We start from the raw sequence: 14,523 nt of genomic DNA, 5'->3' as shown, positions 1-14,523 counted from the left end.
GACAGATTGAAGATGGCGTGAAGACATCAGCCAGCTGATCAGCACATTCCTTGAGCACCCGTCCAGGGATGCTATCCTGTCCAGCAGCCTTTCGTGTGTTCACTCCACGTAGAACACCCCTTACGTCGGAGGTCGACAGAGTGAGCACCTGGCCTTCCGGGGGTGGCAAGGCTTTGGTAGCTGGCTCCCTGTTGTCCCTGTCGAAGCGAGCGTAGAAGTTGTTAAGCTCCTCCAGAAGGGAGGCATCGCTAACCGGGGAGCTGGTGTTTTTGCTCTTGTAGTCAGTGATGGACTGGATGCCTTGCCACATGCGCCAGGGGTCCGAGTTATTGTGGAAATGATCTTCTATCCGCAGTGTCTGTTTCCTTTTGGCAGTCCTGATACCCTTTTTTAGGTTGGTCCTAGCTGCACTGTAAGCCGCCGCGTCGCCAGATTTAAATGCTGCGTCGCGAGCCCACCATCACCCACGCACATTGCTGCTCGGGAGGCCAGGGCTGGGCTCATCATGGCCAGATTTACTTAACTACGCTTTACACCCATTTGGCTGCCACATGCTGCGCCAGGTTGGCACCACCCCACAGCAACACCATAAAGCATCTACAATGACCAGGCCCTTACTTTCATGCTGACCACCATTGCTGGAGGTAACGTTATGTCTCACCATTCACTCCAACTCACTAAGCCACTTCCATAGGTGCACACAAATTTGTCCATGACCAGAAAGTGGTGAAAATAAAGATTTTTATGTGTGACATCACAGTAACGGAAACTTTACAGAAACATTTACCAAAACACCCAAGTGGCTACACTTGTGTTTCATCTTTCTCTTACGCGTGCTTATATGAGGTGCTGCCTCTGTGGTTTCAGCAGAGGTGGAGGCAGCCTGCTCACTTCCCTGCTGCAACTGCTTAGATGCTTTTGATGGATGAGATCTGGTTTTTGGAGCCTCTGATGGCTCGGCCAAAGTCTGCTCCTCCTGCGACTGTGCAGGGGCAGACTTGGCCATCGCAATCCCAGGAGGCACCTGGGGCTCTGACTGAGGGAGTAGCAACAGGGGAGAAGTGTGAGCGCTTTGAGAGGAGCCCCCACTTACATGTCCCCTCTCACCATCATCCCTGGAGAGCACCATGTTGCACAGCAGTGAGGCCATGAGGACCCAAGTCCATGTTAACCTCCCTCCTAGAGAGGAGGTCTATGAGCCTCTGCCATCTATTCTCCATAAATACCATGTGCTCCTGTGAGTGGCGCATTAGCTGCTCCATGCAGGTGGCCATCCTATCCATGGAGGAGCCTACAGTCGCCAGCAACACGGTGGTGCTCATGTTGGAGATGGACTCCTCCATTCTCTGCACATTTGCAGACATCGCGCTCGCAAAACCTGTCAGAGCCTCCTCCACTTCTTCCTGCACCTCCAGGATTGCCCTCTTTCTGGATGGCCCCCGAAGCTCAGTGTCTGCATGCAGCTGAGCAGAGCTGGGAGCGTCCTGTGCCCTCCGGCGAGGAGTTTCCACTAGTTCCTGTCTCCACCATCTGCTCTTGCTCACTTTTGAGTTGTGAGTCACCAGGTGACAACACTATCTCGCATGGGACCCACTGAGGTGTGCGTATCTGCGCTGGTGCTGGGTGCGCTTACGTCTGGTGACGGTGCACCTTCAGAGGCTGGAGGCTCCTCTCAGGAGTCGTCTTCCTCTTCCTCCTGGACAGTGAGGGGGTGCACTGGATGGACCTGTAGGAGAGTAAAGAGATGAGTTAGACATGTCATATGAAAAATGGGTACAGATACCATTATGCACATGATGACCATTCAGTGGCTGCTGACATCAGTGCCCATATGAGTGACTGATGTATGGCATGTCACTGTATGATATGTAATTCTGTCACCAGGATGCTGAGATGTCGCCCTCTCTCCGTCTCCCACCTCCAGCTGCTTGGCGACTCCAGAAGCTTCCAAGGCAGCCTCCTCTGCTGTTGTTAGGGTCGCCAATGATGCCGTTCCACCTCCAGTTCTCTCCCTCTCCCTCTTATTGTGGGCTCTCTTTTCCTGCAAGGAGGGAAAGAAGAGAAGGTTGAGTGAGATTGATGGAATGAGTGTAAGGAATGGATGGGTTAGTTCTTTAGAGGGTGACTATGATGGAGTGGGATGGCAATGCCAAGTGACCTTGTGTGTTGTTAGTTGGTATGATTGCACGAGGATGAGGGTGAGTGTGAGGGGTGCCTAGTCAGATGGGGATGTGATAATGTAGATAGAGAGAGAGGGATGGGTGAACATGCAAGGTATGTTGGTGTGCGTAAGGATGTGGAGGGGTAGGGTTGGGATGGCAGAGTGATGGGGATGTGAGGAGAGGCACAGCAGGATGAAGTTGAGTGTGGTTTTGTACTCATCTTTCCTGATCGAATGAGGTCATTGAAACATTTGCGGCACTGCAGCCTGGTCCTCCTGACCACATCCCTGCTGTTGACCTCTGCTATTTGGAGCCTGGCTCTTTTGGTCTCCTGGAGTGGTCTCTTCCGCTCATTAGAAGGGAAGAGGACCTCCCTGCGTGCTCTGACTCCCTCCACAAGTATATGGAGGGAGTCATCGGAGAACCTGGGTGCAGCCCTCCGTCTCAGTGCAGTCATATTTAGCACTCTTTCCAGCACTCCAATGGTGCTGTGCAGTGACTGCACACTCCTAGATGAACCTTCGAATGCAATGTGGCCATGGCTCCTTTAAATATCCCGGCTGAAAACCCATCATCACTGACGTCATCAGACCCGCACCATTTAAGCGGCATGGAATCAGGAATGGGATCGCGACCTGCCACGGCGACCACCCGCACCTGACCCGTTCACGTACGGAAAAGTTTGCCATTATTTCCAGTATCATTTTTTCATTGCTTAAGGAACAGGCAGTTAATATTTACTTCACTTTTTCTTCTCAACTGTGGTTGCTAAAAAGAAGGACTTGCATTTATATAGCGCCTTTCATGACATCAGGGCGTCCCAAAGCACTTTACAGCCAGGGAAACAAGGCAGCCAATTTGTGCACAGCAAGCTCCCACAAACGGCAATGTGATATTGACCAGATAATCTGCTTTAATGATGTTGGTTGAGGGGTGAATATTGGCCAGGACACCGGGGATAACTCCCCTGCTCTTCTTCGGAATAGTGCCATGGTACGTCCACCCGAGAGAGCAGATGTGGCCTCGTTTTAATGTCTCATTCGAAGGACGGCACCTCTAACAGTGCAGCACTACCTCAGCACTGCACTGGAGTGTCAGCCTGAATTATGTGCCCACGTCTCTGGAGTGGAACTTGAACCCACAACCTTCTGACTCAGGCGAGAAAAAGTTGAAGTTGAGACTTTGACAGTTGTTTTTGGCCTTGTGCACACAATTCTCTGGTGCTTTATTAACATTAATTATACCATTGGCCACCTAACCTACAGGCAACAAAATCATGAGTTAATTATGACACATGGGACTGCGAATGATGAAAGATGGAAAGTTGACAAGAGTTACATATGCTGATTGCACTGCAGTCTACTCTGTTAATTTGAAGTTGGTTAATTTGAATAATTGTATTTTTTGCACTTTTTCTTTACATTGCCATTTTAGTTTCATCAGTCAATTTGAATTACTGGATAATTTAAAACACAATTGTGGAAAACATTACTTTGAATTATCAGGAGTAGACTCTACACGGGGTGTCCGAAAGCCGCCCTGATCGCAACATCTTCAGTTTTAACCCGCTCTCCTGAGCAGGCAGCAAGGACCCGCGCCCGGAGCCAACAGGGTCCTTTATATATGCATGTTGCGGCCCGATGACATCATTGAGACCCGACTGTGTAATTTTAACTCAGGCCTGAGCGGGGGATCCAGCTGGAGTTAAAATTGGGGCTGTGTTTAAATGATACTGGATTTACAACAGTAGCGTACATAAAAGGAGTGAGACTGTAGGTGGCTGACTGTTTCACATTAAGCTCATAACGATGTTGTCTGGACTGCAGAATGACACCATTTTTTTGCCATGGAATGAAACACCATTGGGAGTTGCAGTGAAAACAACAACTTTTATTTAATGAACGCTCCTCACTTAGGATAACACCTCCGAGCACATTACCAAGAGGAGAAATGCACACCAAATAGCAAGTGAGGGCATTTGGTTGGGATAGGGGAAAGACCAAAAGCACGGTTAAAGAGATAGATTGTTAGAAGTCTTGTGTAGACAGGTAGCAAGGAGGAATGATTTATGAAGAGAATTCGAGAGGGTGGGGTTGTAATGGTTGAGAGATCGGTCGGTCTCCAGTGGTGGAGTAGTGAATGCAGGGAACCAGTAGTAATTCGGAGTCAGAGGAATAGGGTGGTGCATGTTGGATCATATACTTGATGAAAGTTCCTCAAATAGGAAGGGACAATGGAGGGAAAATTTGGTTGATTAGCGCTCGCGAAATTGACCAGACATTTTATGGTGGTGCTAAACACTACCGCCATGATCTCCTGCGCCCGCAGATCGTGATGTTAGTCGAGCGTGTAATGCCCCGGTAGCGCCCCGGACCGGATATTGAGTCGTGCCCCCTGCCTTTCCGCCTGCCGCTAGCAACGACAGGTAGAGGGGAACATTTTGCAGTCAGGAAGGGGCTGGGGGAGCGCTATTTAAAGGTGGCCTCTTCCTGTCTTTTCTTGTCAGCAAAATGTTTGGTACATGCAGGTCGAGAGGGAGAGAGACGTCTGGAAAGATTTAACACTGTCCCAAGGAGTTTTGGTCCTCAGCACCACTTCTGAGGTTCCTAAGCGCCGAGCTCTTTCCCTGAACCTATCCATTAGTGGTTCCAACACAATTGATGTACAGGTCTCTCCAGGTCGCGATTGAAGGCTGCAATGAGCAGGGTGTGGCTGGACAGCAACACCGACCCTCCCCTTTAAGAGCTGGCCAGCGCCAGTGTGTCTGTGGTCCATTGCTGACTGACATCACCTGCGCTGCGCCCGCGCTCTGAGTTAGCGCCTCGCTCCCCAACGTTAGCGCCTTAAGACAGGTGTGTAGCGCCTGATTTCACGCTCCAATCACCTCCAGGGGCGATAGAGGCCAAGTTTGCAGTCGGAGGCGATAATTAGCGCCGGGTACTAAACTTTGCGCCCAGCCGATAATAGCGCCCCAAACGGGGCGATACCGAAAAATGAGTCATTGTCAACGACATGGAGAGGTTTGAAGATAAATATCTTGAAATCAATTTTTTTTTTGAGGCACAGGGAGGGTGTGGAACTCAACAAGGAAAAGATTAATAGTTGATGCGACTCTTTCCAGGAGAGGACTTGGGCTGCAGAGTTAACTGTGGTTTGTGCTGGGCACAAGCTGACGAGGAGAGCATGAGACAGATTGATGCTTGAGCTGACTAAGGTGTGGTTGGGGGCTCAGCAAGCAGCAGTGGGATAGACAGGCAATGTTCTGGAGGTGGAAGAAAGCAATCAGTGACAGAGTGGATGTGAGGCTGAAAGCTCAGCGCTGGATCAAACAAAGAACAGTGAGCGTCCACATCAGTGGTTGCTGGAGTCGAAGCCAGAGGCACTTTGGGCGTTTGTTTCATTTTTCCCAGTTATTGAGCTGCAGGAGAATTCAACTCATCAGGGACTTGATGTCAGGGGGGAAAAAATACAGTATTGTTAAAGAAGTCTAATTAGTTACTTGTGTTATGTGCTTTTGTGTTGGAACAGTGAATGTCTTCAAGGTGACAGCTGTGAGCTGCACTGCAATCAGCTGCTCATTTCTTTCTGTGGGGTGGATTGTTTTCTTAAATCCCGATTTTCTTTCAACAACTTATATATTTATATAGCGCCTTTAACATAATAAAACGTCCCAAGGCGCTGCACAGGAGTGTTATCAAAAATGAGCAAAATTTGACGCCGAGTCATATAAGATGTTAGGGCAGGTGACCAAAAGCTTGGTCAAAGAGGTAGGTTTTAAGGAGCGTCTTAAAGGAGGAAAGAGAAGTGGAGAGATTTAGGGAGGGAATTCCAGAGCTTAGGACCTGGGCAGCTGACGGCATGGCCGCCAATGGTGGAGCATTTTAAATCGGGGATGTTCAAAAGGCCAGAATAGGCGATTTCCTCCTGTAATGGGCTCCTCGTGTGGCTGAGCAGATTCTGAGCAAGCAGCTTTCTCCCACGTTACCGCCAATGTCTGACTTAACCAGTCACTGGGAAGTGTGAGACTCCTTCCTCCTCATCCTTGCTGTTATTACCCTCTGCCACTCTGTACCACTGGGAATTGGGTATATATACTTGAAAAGGAAACATTTCCAGGGCTATGGGGAAAGAGCAGGGGAGTGGGACTAATTGGATAGCTCTTTCTGTACTGTATGATTCTCTGGCCTCTATTCAGTGCTTCCCCACAAATGTGCAGGTGCAAAGATCTGAAGAGTCAGAATATAATCTGGGTACTGTGCTACTGTGCAATTTAATTAAAAATTGGAATGCAACTGACACCTGTTTAATACCATCTGTGCACATAAATAACTTGAGCACAACATCTAGACCGTCGCTCCACTACTGCACTGTCGGAGGTGCCGTCTTTCGGATGTGACGTTAAACCGTCTACCCTCTAGGGTGGACGCAAAAGATCCCGTGTCACTATTTCAAAGAAGAGCAGGGGCATTCTCCCCGGTGTCCTGGCCAATATGTCTCCCTCAACCAACACCACCAAATTGATGAGGATAACATTCGCCAGATCAACCCTTAAGCTGATTTAGGTGTGGGTGAGGGTTCAGGTAGCGGTAATGGGATAGACAGGCAATCTTCTGGGGAGACACAACATTGCAGAATTATTGGGGGAAGAATTCAGTAGCTTAGCACCTCCCGTTAGCGCCTGTAGATGGCAGCAACGGGGAGCTGATGCAATAGCACCAGGTCGAGGTGAATCCAGCGCCACACAGCAAATTCCCCCCGCCCCCCCGTTGCACCTCCAGTACAAAGTACCGGCAGGGACGCCAGACAAATTGTGACATCAGTGAGTGTACAACACTCACTGGGCACCCAATCTGGAAAATTCATTGTCACCAATTACCTTAACGCCTCGACCAGACAGCGACAGGGAGAGCTGGCGTGCAGCTGCAGGAAGCCGGCTCCAGCGACGTTATTTAAAGGCATCAGCATTAATCACTCACAGCTGTCAGGGCAGGTTAGTTTCAGTGGTTTCTTGTCACTTTCACCCAGTGGAGCAGTTTGCATGTGTAATTTCAAGCTTCTTTTGTATCAGCAGTCTTCTGGCAAGTGCAAAGTGGCTACATTTATTGTTCAAAGATTCAAACTGCTACACTTGGCAACATTATTGGGGGCTGTATTGGCGCCACCTCGCCCTCCAGGATCTACGGCAGAGGGAGGGTAGGCAGCGAGAAATACGGGAACATGTGCGAAGAGGGATGAGGAGGGACATCAGGGCTCTCTCCAGGAGGCCTTACCCTCCGAGGGTATTCCGACAGCACCTCTCCTACCTTTAAATAAGCAAAGAGCAGTGTATTAGATGGCTCCGCATCACCAAGGTGGTGGCCACAGAACTCTGCCACCTCCTCCAAACAGACCTCCAGCCTCATAGAAACACAGAAGATAGGAGCAGAAGTAGGCCATTCGGCCCCTCGAGCCTGCTCCACCATTCAATGCGTTCATGGCTGATCATCCAAATTCAGTACCCTGTCCCTGCTTTCTCCCTGTATCCCTTGATCCCTTTAGCCTTAAGAAATATATCCAACTCCTTCTTGAATATATTTAATGAATTGGCTTCTACTGCCTTCTGTGGTAGAGAATTCCACAGGTTCACCACTCTCTGGGTGAAGAAATTCCTCCTCAACTCTGTCCTAAATGGCTTACCCCTTATCCTTAGACTGTGACCCCTGGTTCTGGACTCCCCGACCATCGGGAACATCCTTCCTGCATCTAGTCTGTCTAGTCCTGTTAGAATTTTATAAGTTTCAATGAGATCCCCTCTCATTCTTCTAAACTCCATCGAGTGCAAGCCCAATCGACCCAATCTCTCTTCATACATCATTCCTGCCATCCCAGGTATCAGTCTGGTGAATCTTCGCTGCACTCCTTCCATGGCAAGAACATCCTTCCTCAGATAAGGCGACCAAAACTGCACACAATACTCAAGATGTGGTCATCAGGATGACTTAAACCCCGATCCCTTTTGCTCACCAAATCCCCATCATACCATCCCTGTGTCATGCCGTATCACAGCATACTCCTGGGTGCAAAGGTCAAATGAGAGAGACCACAAAATATTGCAAACTCCATTAATACATTTACATATAAACATATCACACATATCACATTCATTCTAATAACTAATGACCCCTGTGCCTGCCATAGTTGAATAGCTCTCACTGTGTGCAAGGCGTGAGATGTGGGTGTGAGTGTTTAAGACTTGAATTCGCACTCCAATCATTTCTTTGAGCAGTGAGAATGAATTTTGCATGCAGTCGAAAGCATTAGCGCTTGGCGCTAATTCTTAAACTTTTCTAAAGATACCGCCCATTCCTGGGCTATAATGAATTTCTAGCCCAATGAATCCAAAATGTAGCCACAAGACAAATATTAACTAGAATAGAAATTCATGCACACCCTGGCCCTGAATTTCCGATCGGAGGGTTCCTGCAGGCGGATGCCTCCGATCGGAAAAACATCTACGAACCTACCTGCTGGTTCCGTAGATCCCGAGGCTTGCGATCCTGGGCCTCTCCTGTTGGAAATGCACAGAGGTCCAGGTATCCCCGGGGCGCAGGCAGTTCGCAAGCGTCCCTGGGAACACGTGGGCCAGGCGAACCAATCAAAGAATGGAATCCTCCTTCAAACTTATGACAGGTCTGTAGGGACAGAGCTGTCAAAAGTACAAATGGGGATCACATTTAAAAACACACTAAAACATTAAATATATATAATTTTTAAATTATATAATTAAAATTCCATGTAATTAAAAAAAAAAAAAAAATTTTAAGATTTTTTTTTAATGTTTTTACGGGGCTAAAAATAAATGACCTTTTTGAAGAGTATTTTTAATTTATAAATGAGTTATCAAATTTAATTTATCTATTTTTCAACACTCTTAAGCTGGTAAAAGCAGGCATAAGGCCTGCTTTTACCAGCTTAACAGTGTTGAAAAATAGAAAAAATAATTTTGATAACTCATTTATAAATTTAAAGATTGTGCTTTTACCAGGCGTAAGAATTCTATGGTCTTTTAGCGGGCGGAGGTGGTACAAAAAGCGGAACTCTCCCCCCGCGGAGGCCCTTCTCCCGGGCAGGCGCATGATCTGTCAAGAGGATTCTTGACAGATCGCAAGTGCCGGGTTTTAGCGCATGCGCTTTGCATACCTGAAACCAGCACTCACGCAGCCCCTACGGGTGAGTACACACCTCGTACACACCCGCTGGGGTCGGAAAATCCGGCCCCATATCCACTATATTTGTAATAAAAACAGAAAATGCTGGAAATACTCAGCAGGTCAGGCAGCATCTGTGAAGAGAGAAACAGAGTTAACATTTCAGGTCTATGACCTTTCGTCAGAACTGGAAAAAAGCAGGAAATGGAACAGATTTTTAAGCAACTGAAGAGGCTGGGAAAGGGGGGAGGGGATGAAAAAACAACAGGGAAGGTCTGTGATAGGATGGAAGGCGGAAGAGGTTAAGAGACATTAAGAGATATTCAAGGCAAAAGGAGATGGTAATGGGACAGGTTAAGAAACAAAGGCCTAGAAATTCAGTAGCGCCCCGTTTGGGGCGCCAGCCTTGTCAGGGCGCTAAAAGTAGCGCCCCGGAAGCATTCGCGGCCGCCCGCCGGAAATTCAGTTGGAGCACCCCAAAGGGAAGCGCGGCGCTACTGGAGGTGCTCCGCATCCCTCTTGGGGCGCTGCAACTGAATATCGTGGCGCAATGTGCCGCAGCGCCACATGCTGCGGCACGTCGTGCTGCGGTACTGCAGGCCTTCCGCCCCTACTTAAAGGGGAGGGGCCTTGTTCAGTGTGATCTGGGGCCCAGCTGGGCCCCCGAGGATTGCGAGTGCAGGCAAAAGAGCCTAGCACTGAAGAGAATTGCCGGGCTCTTGGAACGCAGCTGGCACTCCGCGGGGGAAGGGGGGGGTTCAGGAGGCCGGGGACGGCAGCGCAGAGAGGTGCTGGCAGGCGGCCAGCAACAAAAATGGCCGCCCCGCACCTCCTTTAATTTGCACCTCCACCGCCGCAGGTAGGCCCCCCTGAACCAGTCGCACATAGCGTCCAGCGTTAAATCAGGGGGCGCATCTAAATATCGTGGCCGGGGCACTGCGGACACCGATGACGTCATCGGTAGCGGCGCAGAGCTAACGGCTAGCGCCACCACTAGTGTCCTGCTGAATTTAGCGGGAGGCGTGGCCAGTGGCTTGCGACCCACTTAGCGCCCTCTTAAGGCGCTAACGAGTGGCACAGCCAACTGAATTTCTAGGCCAAAGGATGGCTCTAGATGAAGTGTAAATTGCGCTGGCAGAATGAAAGACAGCTGCCATGTGGGGGAGAAGAAAAAAAGACACAAAGAGTGTGGATAAAAAATATATATATATATATGATAGGGGCCAAGGTTATGATCTGAAATTGTTGAACTCTATGTTGAGCCCGGAAGGCTGTAAAGTGCCTAATCGGAAGATGAGGTGCTGTTCCTCGAGCTTACACTGAGCTTCCATGGAACAATGCAAGAGGTCTGAGTGGGAGTGAAGCGGTGAATTAAAGTGACAGGCGACCAGAAGCTCGGGGTCCCCCTTACGGACTGAACGAAGGTGTTCCGTAAAGCGGTCACCCAATCTGCGTTTGGTCTCCCCAATGTAGAGGAGACCGCATCGTGAGCAGCGAATACAGCATACTAGATTGCAAGAAGTACAAGTAAATCGCTGTTTCACCTGGAAGAGGTGTCCACTATATTTGTCTTGCAAAAACGTATTTAATATTCAACAAGTGGCAAGTTACACGCTTGACACCTGGCAGTAACACAATTGTGTGAGTCAAACATGGAGGTATTTACAGGAGCGTTGCGGTATTGTTGGTGTTTTCAGATCCTGGAAGAGCCTGTTCTCAAAGCTCCATTTTACAGCTGCTTAGGAAGCCTGTAAATGAAAATTGTTTTGTCAATGTTTCCCCTTCTAAACTTCTGATAACAAACTCCTTTTTGAATGCTGTGTTGTTTCTGTGGTGCTGATGTAACGGCATTGTCACATTACCAGTCACGTCTTAATACATTTTATGGATTATAAACCTGGTAGTGTGAACTGAGTCGCATTGATAGAGCAACAATGCGTCTTTGAAATATAGAGAAGTGCAGTTTGTGGTTCCTGTATTTCTGCCACAAGCTATAACTAAAAACAACCCTTGAATGCTTTCCAAGAGGATGTCACTAGGGAAGGGCTATGTGCCAGGTCCTTACGTTCGGGGGGGATGTTTCTCAAAGCAAACTCCTTAATTTCGCACCTCATTTCCATTTTTCTGTGCACTGTGAAGCAGGGGGCATAGGTTGGTTTAATGTGGTGCCTGGGTGCTGCCAAAGATATATTATCCCTTCTAAGAAGGAGGTTCTGTCTGCTACAGCAGCAGCCAAGTACCCTAGTGCTCAACTCATCGATGGACTGTTGGCTGTGTATGTAATAAACACCACCAATATGCAAGCTAGGTAGCCTAATTATTCATTTATTTTTGTCCCAATTTTCCAAATATAAAAGAAAACATTCTTGTCCACTGAAGGAATCATCTCTGACCCTATACTTTTTATGCAAGTCTAACGTTTCTGCAATTTTAACACACTCCCAAATAGAATAACTGAGACATTGCCTTCATACACTGATGGGTTAACACCTTTGCCAACATACCCTAGAGTAATGGAACTCAGCCCTGAATGTTTAATCCAAATCTTGACTTCAATTTACTGAGTCAACATCAGCCTCAGGCAATGCCTGGACATAGACTCCAACAATCTCCGCCCTCTCTACTACAGTCTTTATGCTTGTAAGGGAGATCTCTGCGCTCCTCCAATTCTGGCCTCTTGCGCGTCCCCCATTTTCATCGCTCCACCATTGGCGGCCGTGTCTTCAGCTGCCTCGGCCTTAAGCTCTGGAATTCCTTCCCCAAACCTCTCCGCTTCTCTACCTCTCTCTCCTCCTTTAAGACGCTCCATAAAGCCTACTTCTTTGACCAAGCTTTTGGTCACCTGCCCTAATTTATCCTTAGGTGGCTCGGTGTCAAATTTTGTTTGATAATCGCTCCTGTGAAGCGCCTTGGGATGTTTTACTACGTTAAAGGTGCTATGTAAATGCAAGTTGTTGTTGTAATGGTTTGCATGTAGACACCATAAAGTCTTGAAATTTAGGTGATGGTTTTGAGTCTTCTGATTCAGAAGCGAGGAAAGATCACTTGGACTTTTACTTTTACATCGGAGCAAATCTCACTGGATTAATGCAGTGCCCAAGTGGCAAGGTTGATTCTTTATTATTCCTGTTACATATTATACACAGATAGAATTGAGTTGGATTTTTTTTGTTCTGGATTTGGTGTTGGTGTTAATTTGTAGTAAGGTGAGGGCAAGACCCATAAGGCTGGACTGAAGGAAGGCAGTCAGCATGAATCAGTCATTCATGAAAGAAAGACTTATGAAATAATACTGAGCGGCCTACGGGTGGCGCTGTCCAGGGAGAGTATAAATACTCGGGCACGGGCCTAGCTTGCGCAGGACATTCTTAACAGGAACTAGTGAAGGACACAACTAGACCTCCATGTTGTAAAACAGTTGATTAAAGCTTTGTTTAACGCTTAGACCAAGTGCCTAGTCGTTTTCTTACATCGAGGATGGTGGTGATGAGGATTGCGGGATTGTTGATGTATTGAGGAAGGGAGGGGTGGTTCACGTGAAGCACTCTGGCAGCTAGGGGGGCACTGGTGGTCGATGTTGATCCTGCTCTTCCTCCTCCTCCTCCTGCACTTCATGCTGCCCAGGTGGTGGTAAGGACCAGTCACAGTATCGCAAAGTTACGCAGCATGCAGCAGATGACCACAAATCTGGACGCATGGTCTGAGCTTTACTGCAAAGCTCCTCCCGAAGGGTTCAGGCTGCGGAAGCATTGCTTGAGCTCATAAACAGTCTGCTCGATGACATTTCTGATGGCTGCATGACTCTCGAATGCCAGCTGTGCCCGGGTTCCTGACAGGAGTTGTCAGCCATGTCTGAAGGGGATAGCCTGTCATCCAGTAGCCAGCCACTGACCTGTCAGCCTGGTTGCAATGAAGGTGGCGCAGAAAACTCGTGCAGGATGAAAGAATCACAACTGCTGTCAGAAAACTGGGCATAGACATGCATGATGCGCTGCCAATGGTCACAAACAAGCTGGACGTTGAGGGAGCGGAATCCTTTCCCTTGAGAAAGATGCCAGGCTCGTAATGGGGAAGCACGCAAGGAAATGTGTGTGCAGTCGATGGCACCTCGCACCCTGGGAAACCCTGTAATGTGGGCAAAGCCTAGTGCGCTCTCATTCTGCTTTGCTTTGCTGTTTCTTCTGGTGTACAGAGGCTCGGTAACCTCCTTGATACAACAGCGAAGAGCAAACTGGGAGATGTTGCTGATGTCAGCTTCTGCAGCCAGGAATTACCCCTGTGGCATGAAAGTTAAGGGCCGCAGCGACCTTGGCAACCACAAGCAGTGCTGCCCATGACCTGCTTCGAGGCTCGAGTTGTGGCTGAAGCAAGTGGCATAGTTCAGTAACCGCCTCCTTGGTGAAACGAAGGTGCCCAGAACATTGCTCCTCATAGAAGTTAAGATTGGTGAAGTGCTCCCTGAAGACCCGCTGTGGATATGGTTTCCTGCGCCGTGCCCTCCTCATCCTCCCTCTACACCCAGCTGCTCCTGCTCCCTCCTGTCCTGGATGCTCCTCGTCAACCACCAGCCCCAAAGGCAGACCTACCAGACCACCCATGTCTGCAGTAAAGCTGTTGTGAAGGCAGAAAAAAGCAGTGTCGCCACCAGCAGAAAACATCTTCGCAAAAATCAAATACCCAGAAGTTAACCAGCCACTAATCTGTATGTAGTGGAAGGGCCCATCCAGCCAGTGGCTCATTTGGTAGCACCCTCGCCTCTGAGTCAGAAGGTTGTGTGTTCAAGTCACACTCCAGGGACCCTGAGCACAAAGATCTAGGCTGACACTCCAGTGCAGTGCTGAGGGAGTGCTGTACTGTCAGAGGTGCCGTTTTTCAGGTGAGACGTTAAACCGAGGCCCCATCTGCTCTTTGGTGGACATAAAAGATTCCATGGCCACTATTTCAAAGAAGAACAGGGGAGTTATCCCCAGTGTCTTGGCTCTCAACCAACATCACTAAAAACAGATTATCTGGTCATTATCACGTTGCTGTTTGTGGAAGCTTGCTGTGCGCAAATTGGCTGCCATATTTCTTACATTGCAACAGTGACTACACTTCATAAAGTACTTCATTGGCTGTAAAGTGCTTGGGGCATTCGGTGGTTGTGAAAGGCGCAGGTCTTTCTTCAGTACCGT

The sequence above is a fragment of the Somniosus microcephalus genome, chromosome 6, assembly GCF_052327205.1.
Source record: "Somniosus microcephalus isolate GS21.2 chromosome 6, FLI_Smic_1.0, whole genome shotgun sequence".
NCBI classification, from domain to species: Eukaryota; Metazoa; Chordata; class Chondrichthyes; order Squaliformes; family Somniosidae; genus Somniosus; species Somniosus microcephalus.
This window is presented reverse-complemented; position numbering follows the sequence as displayed.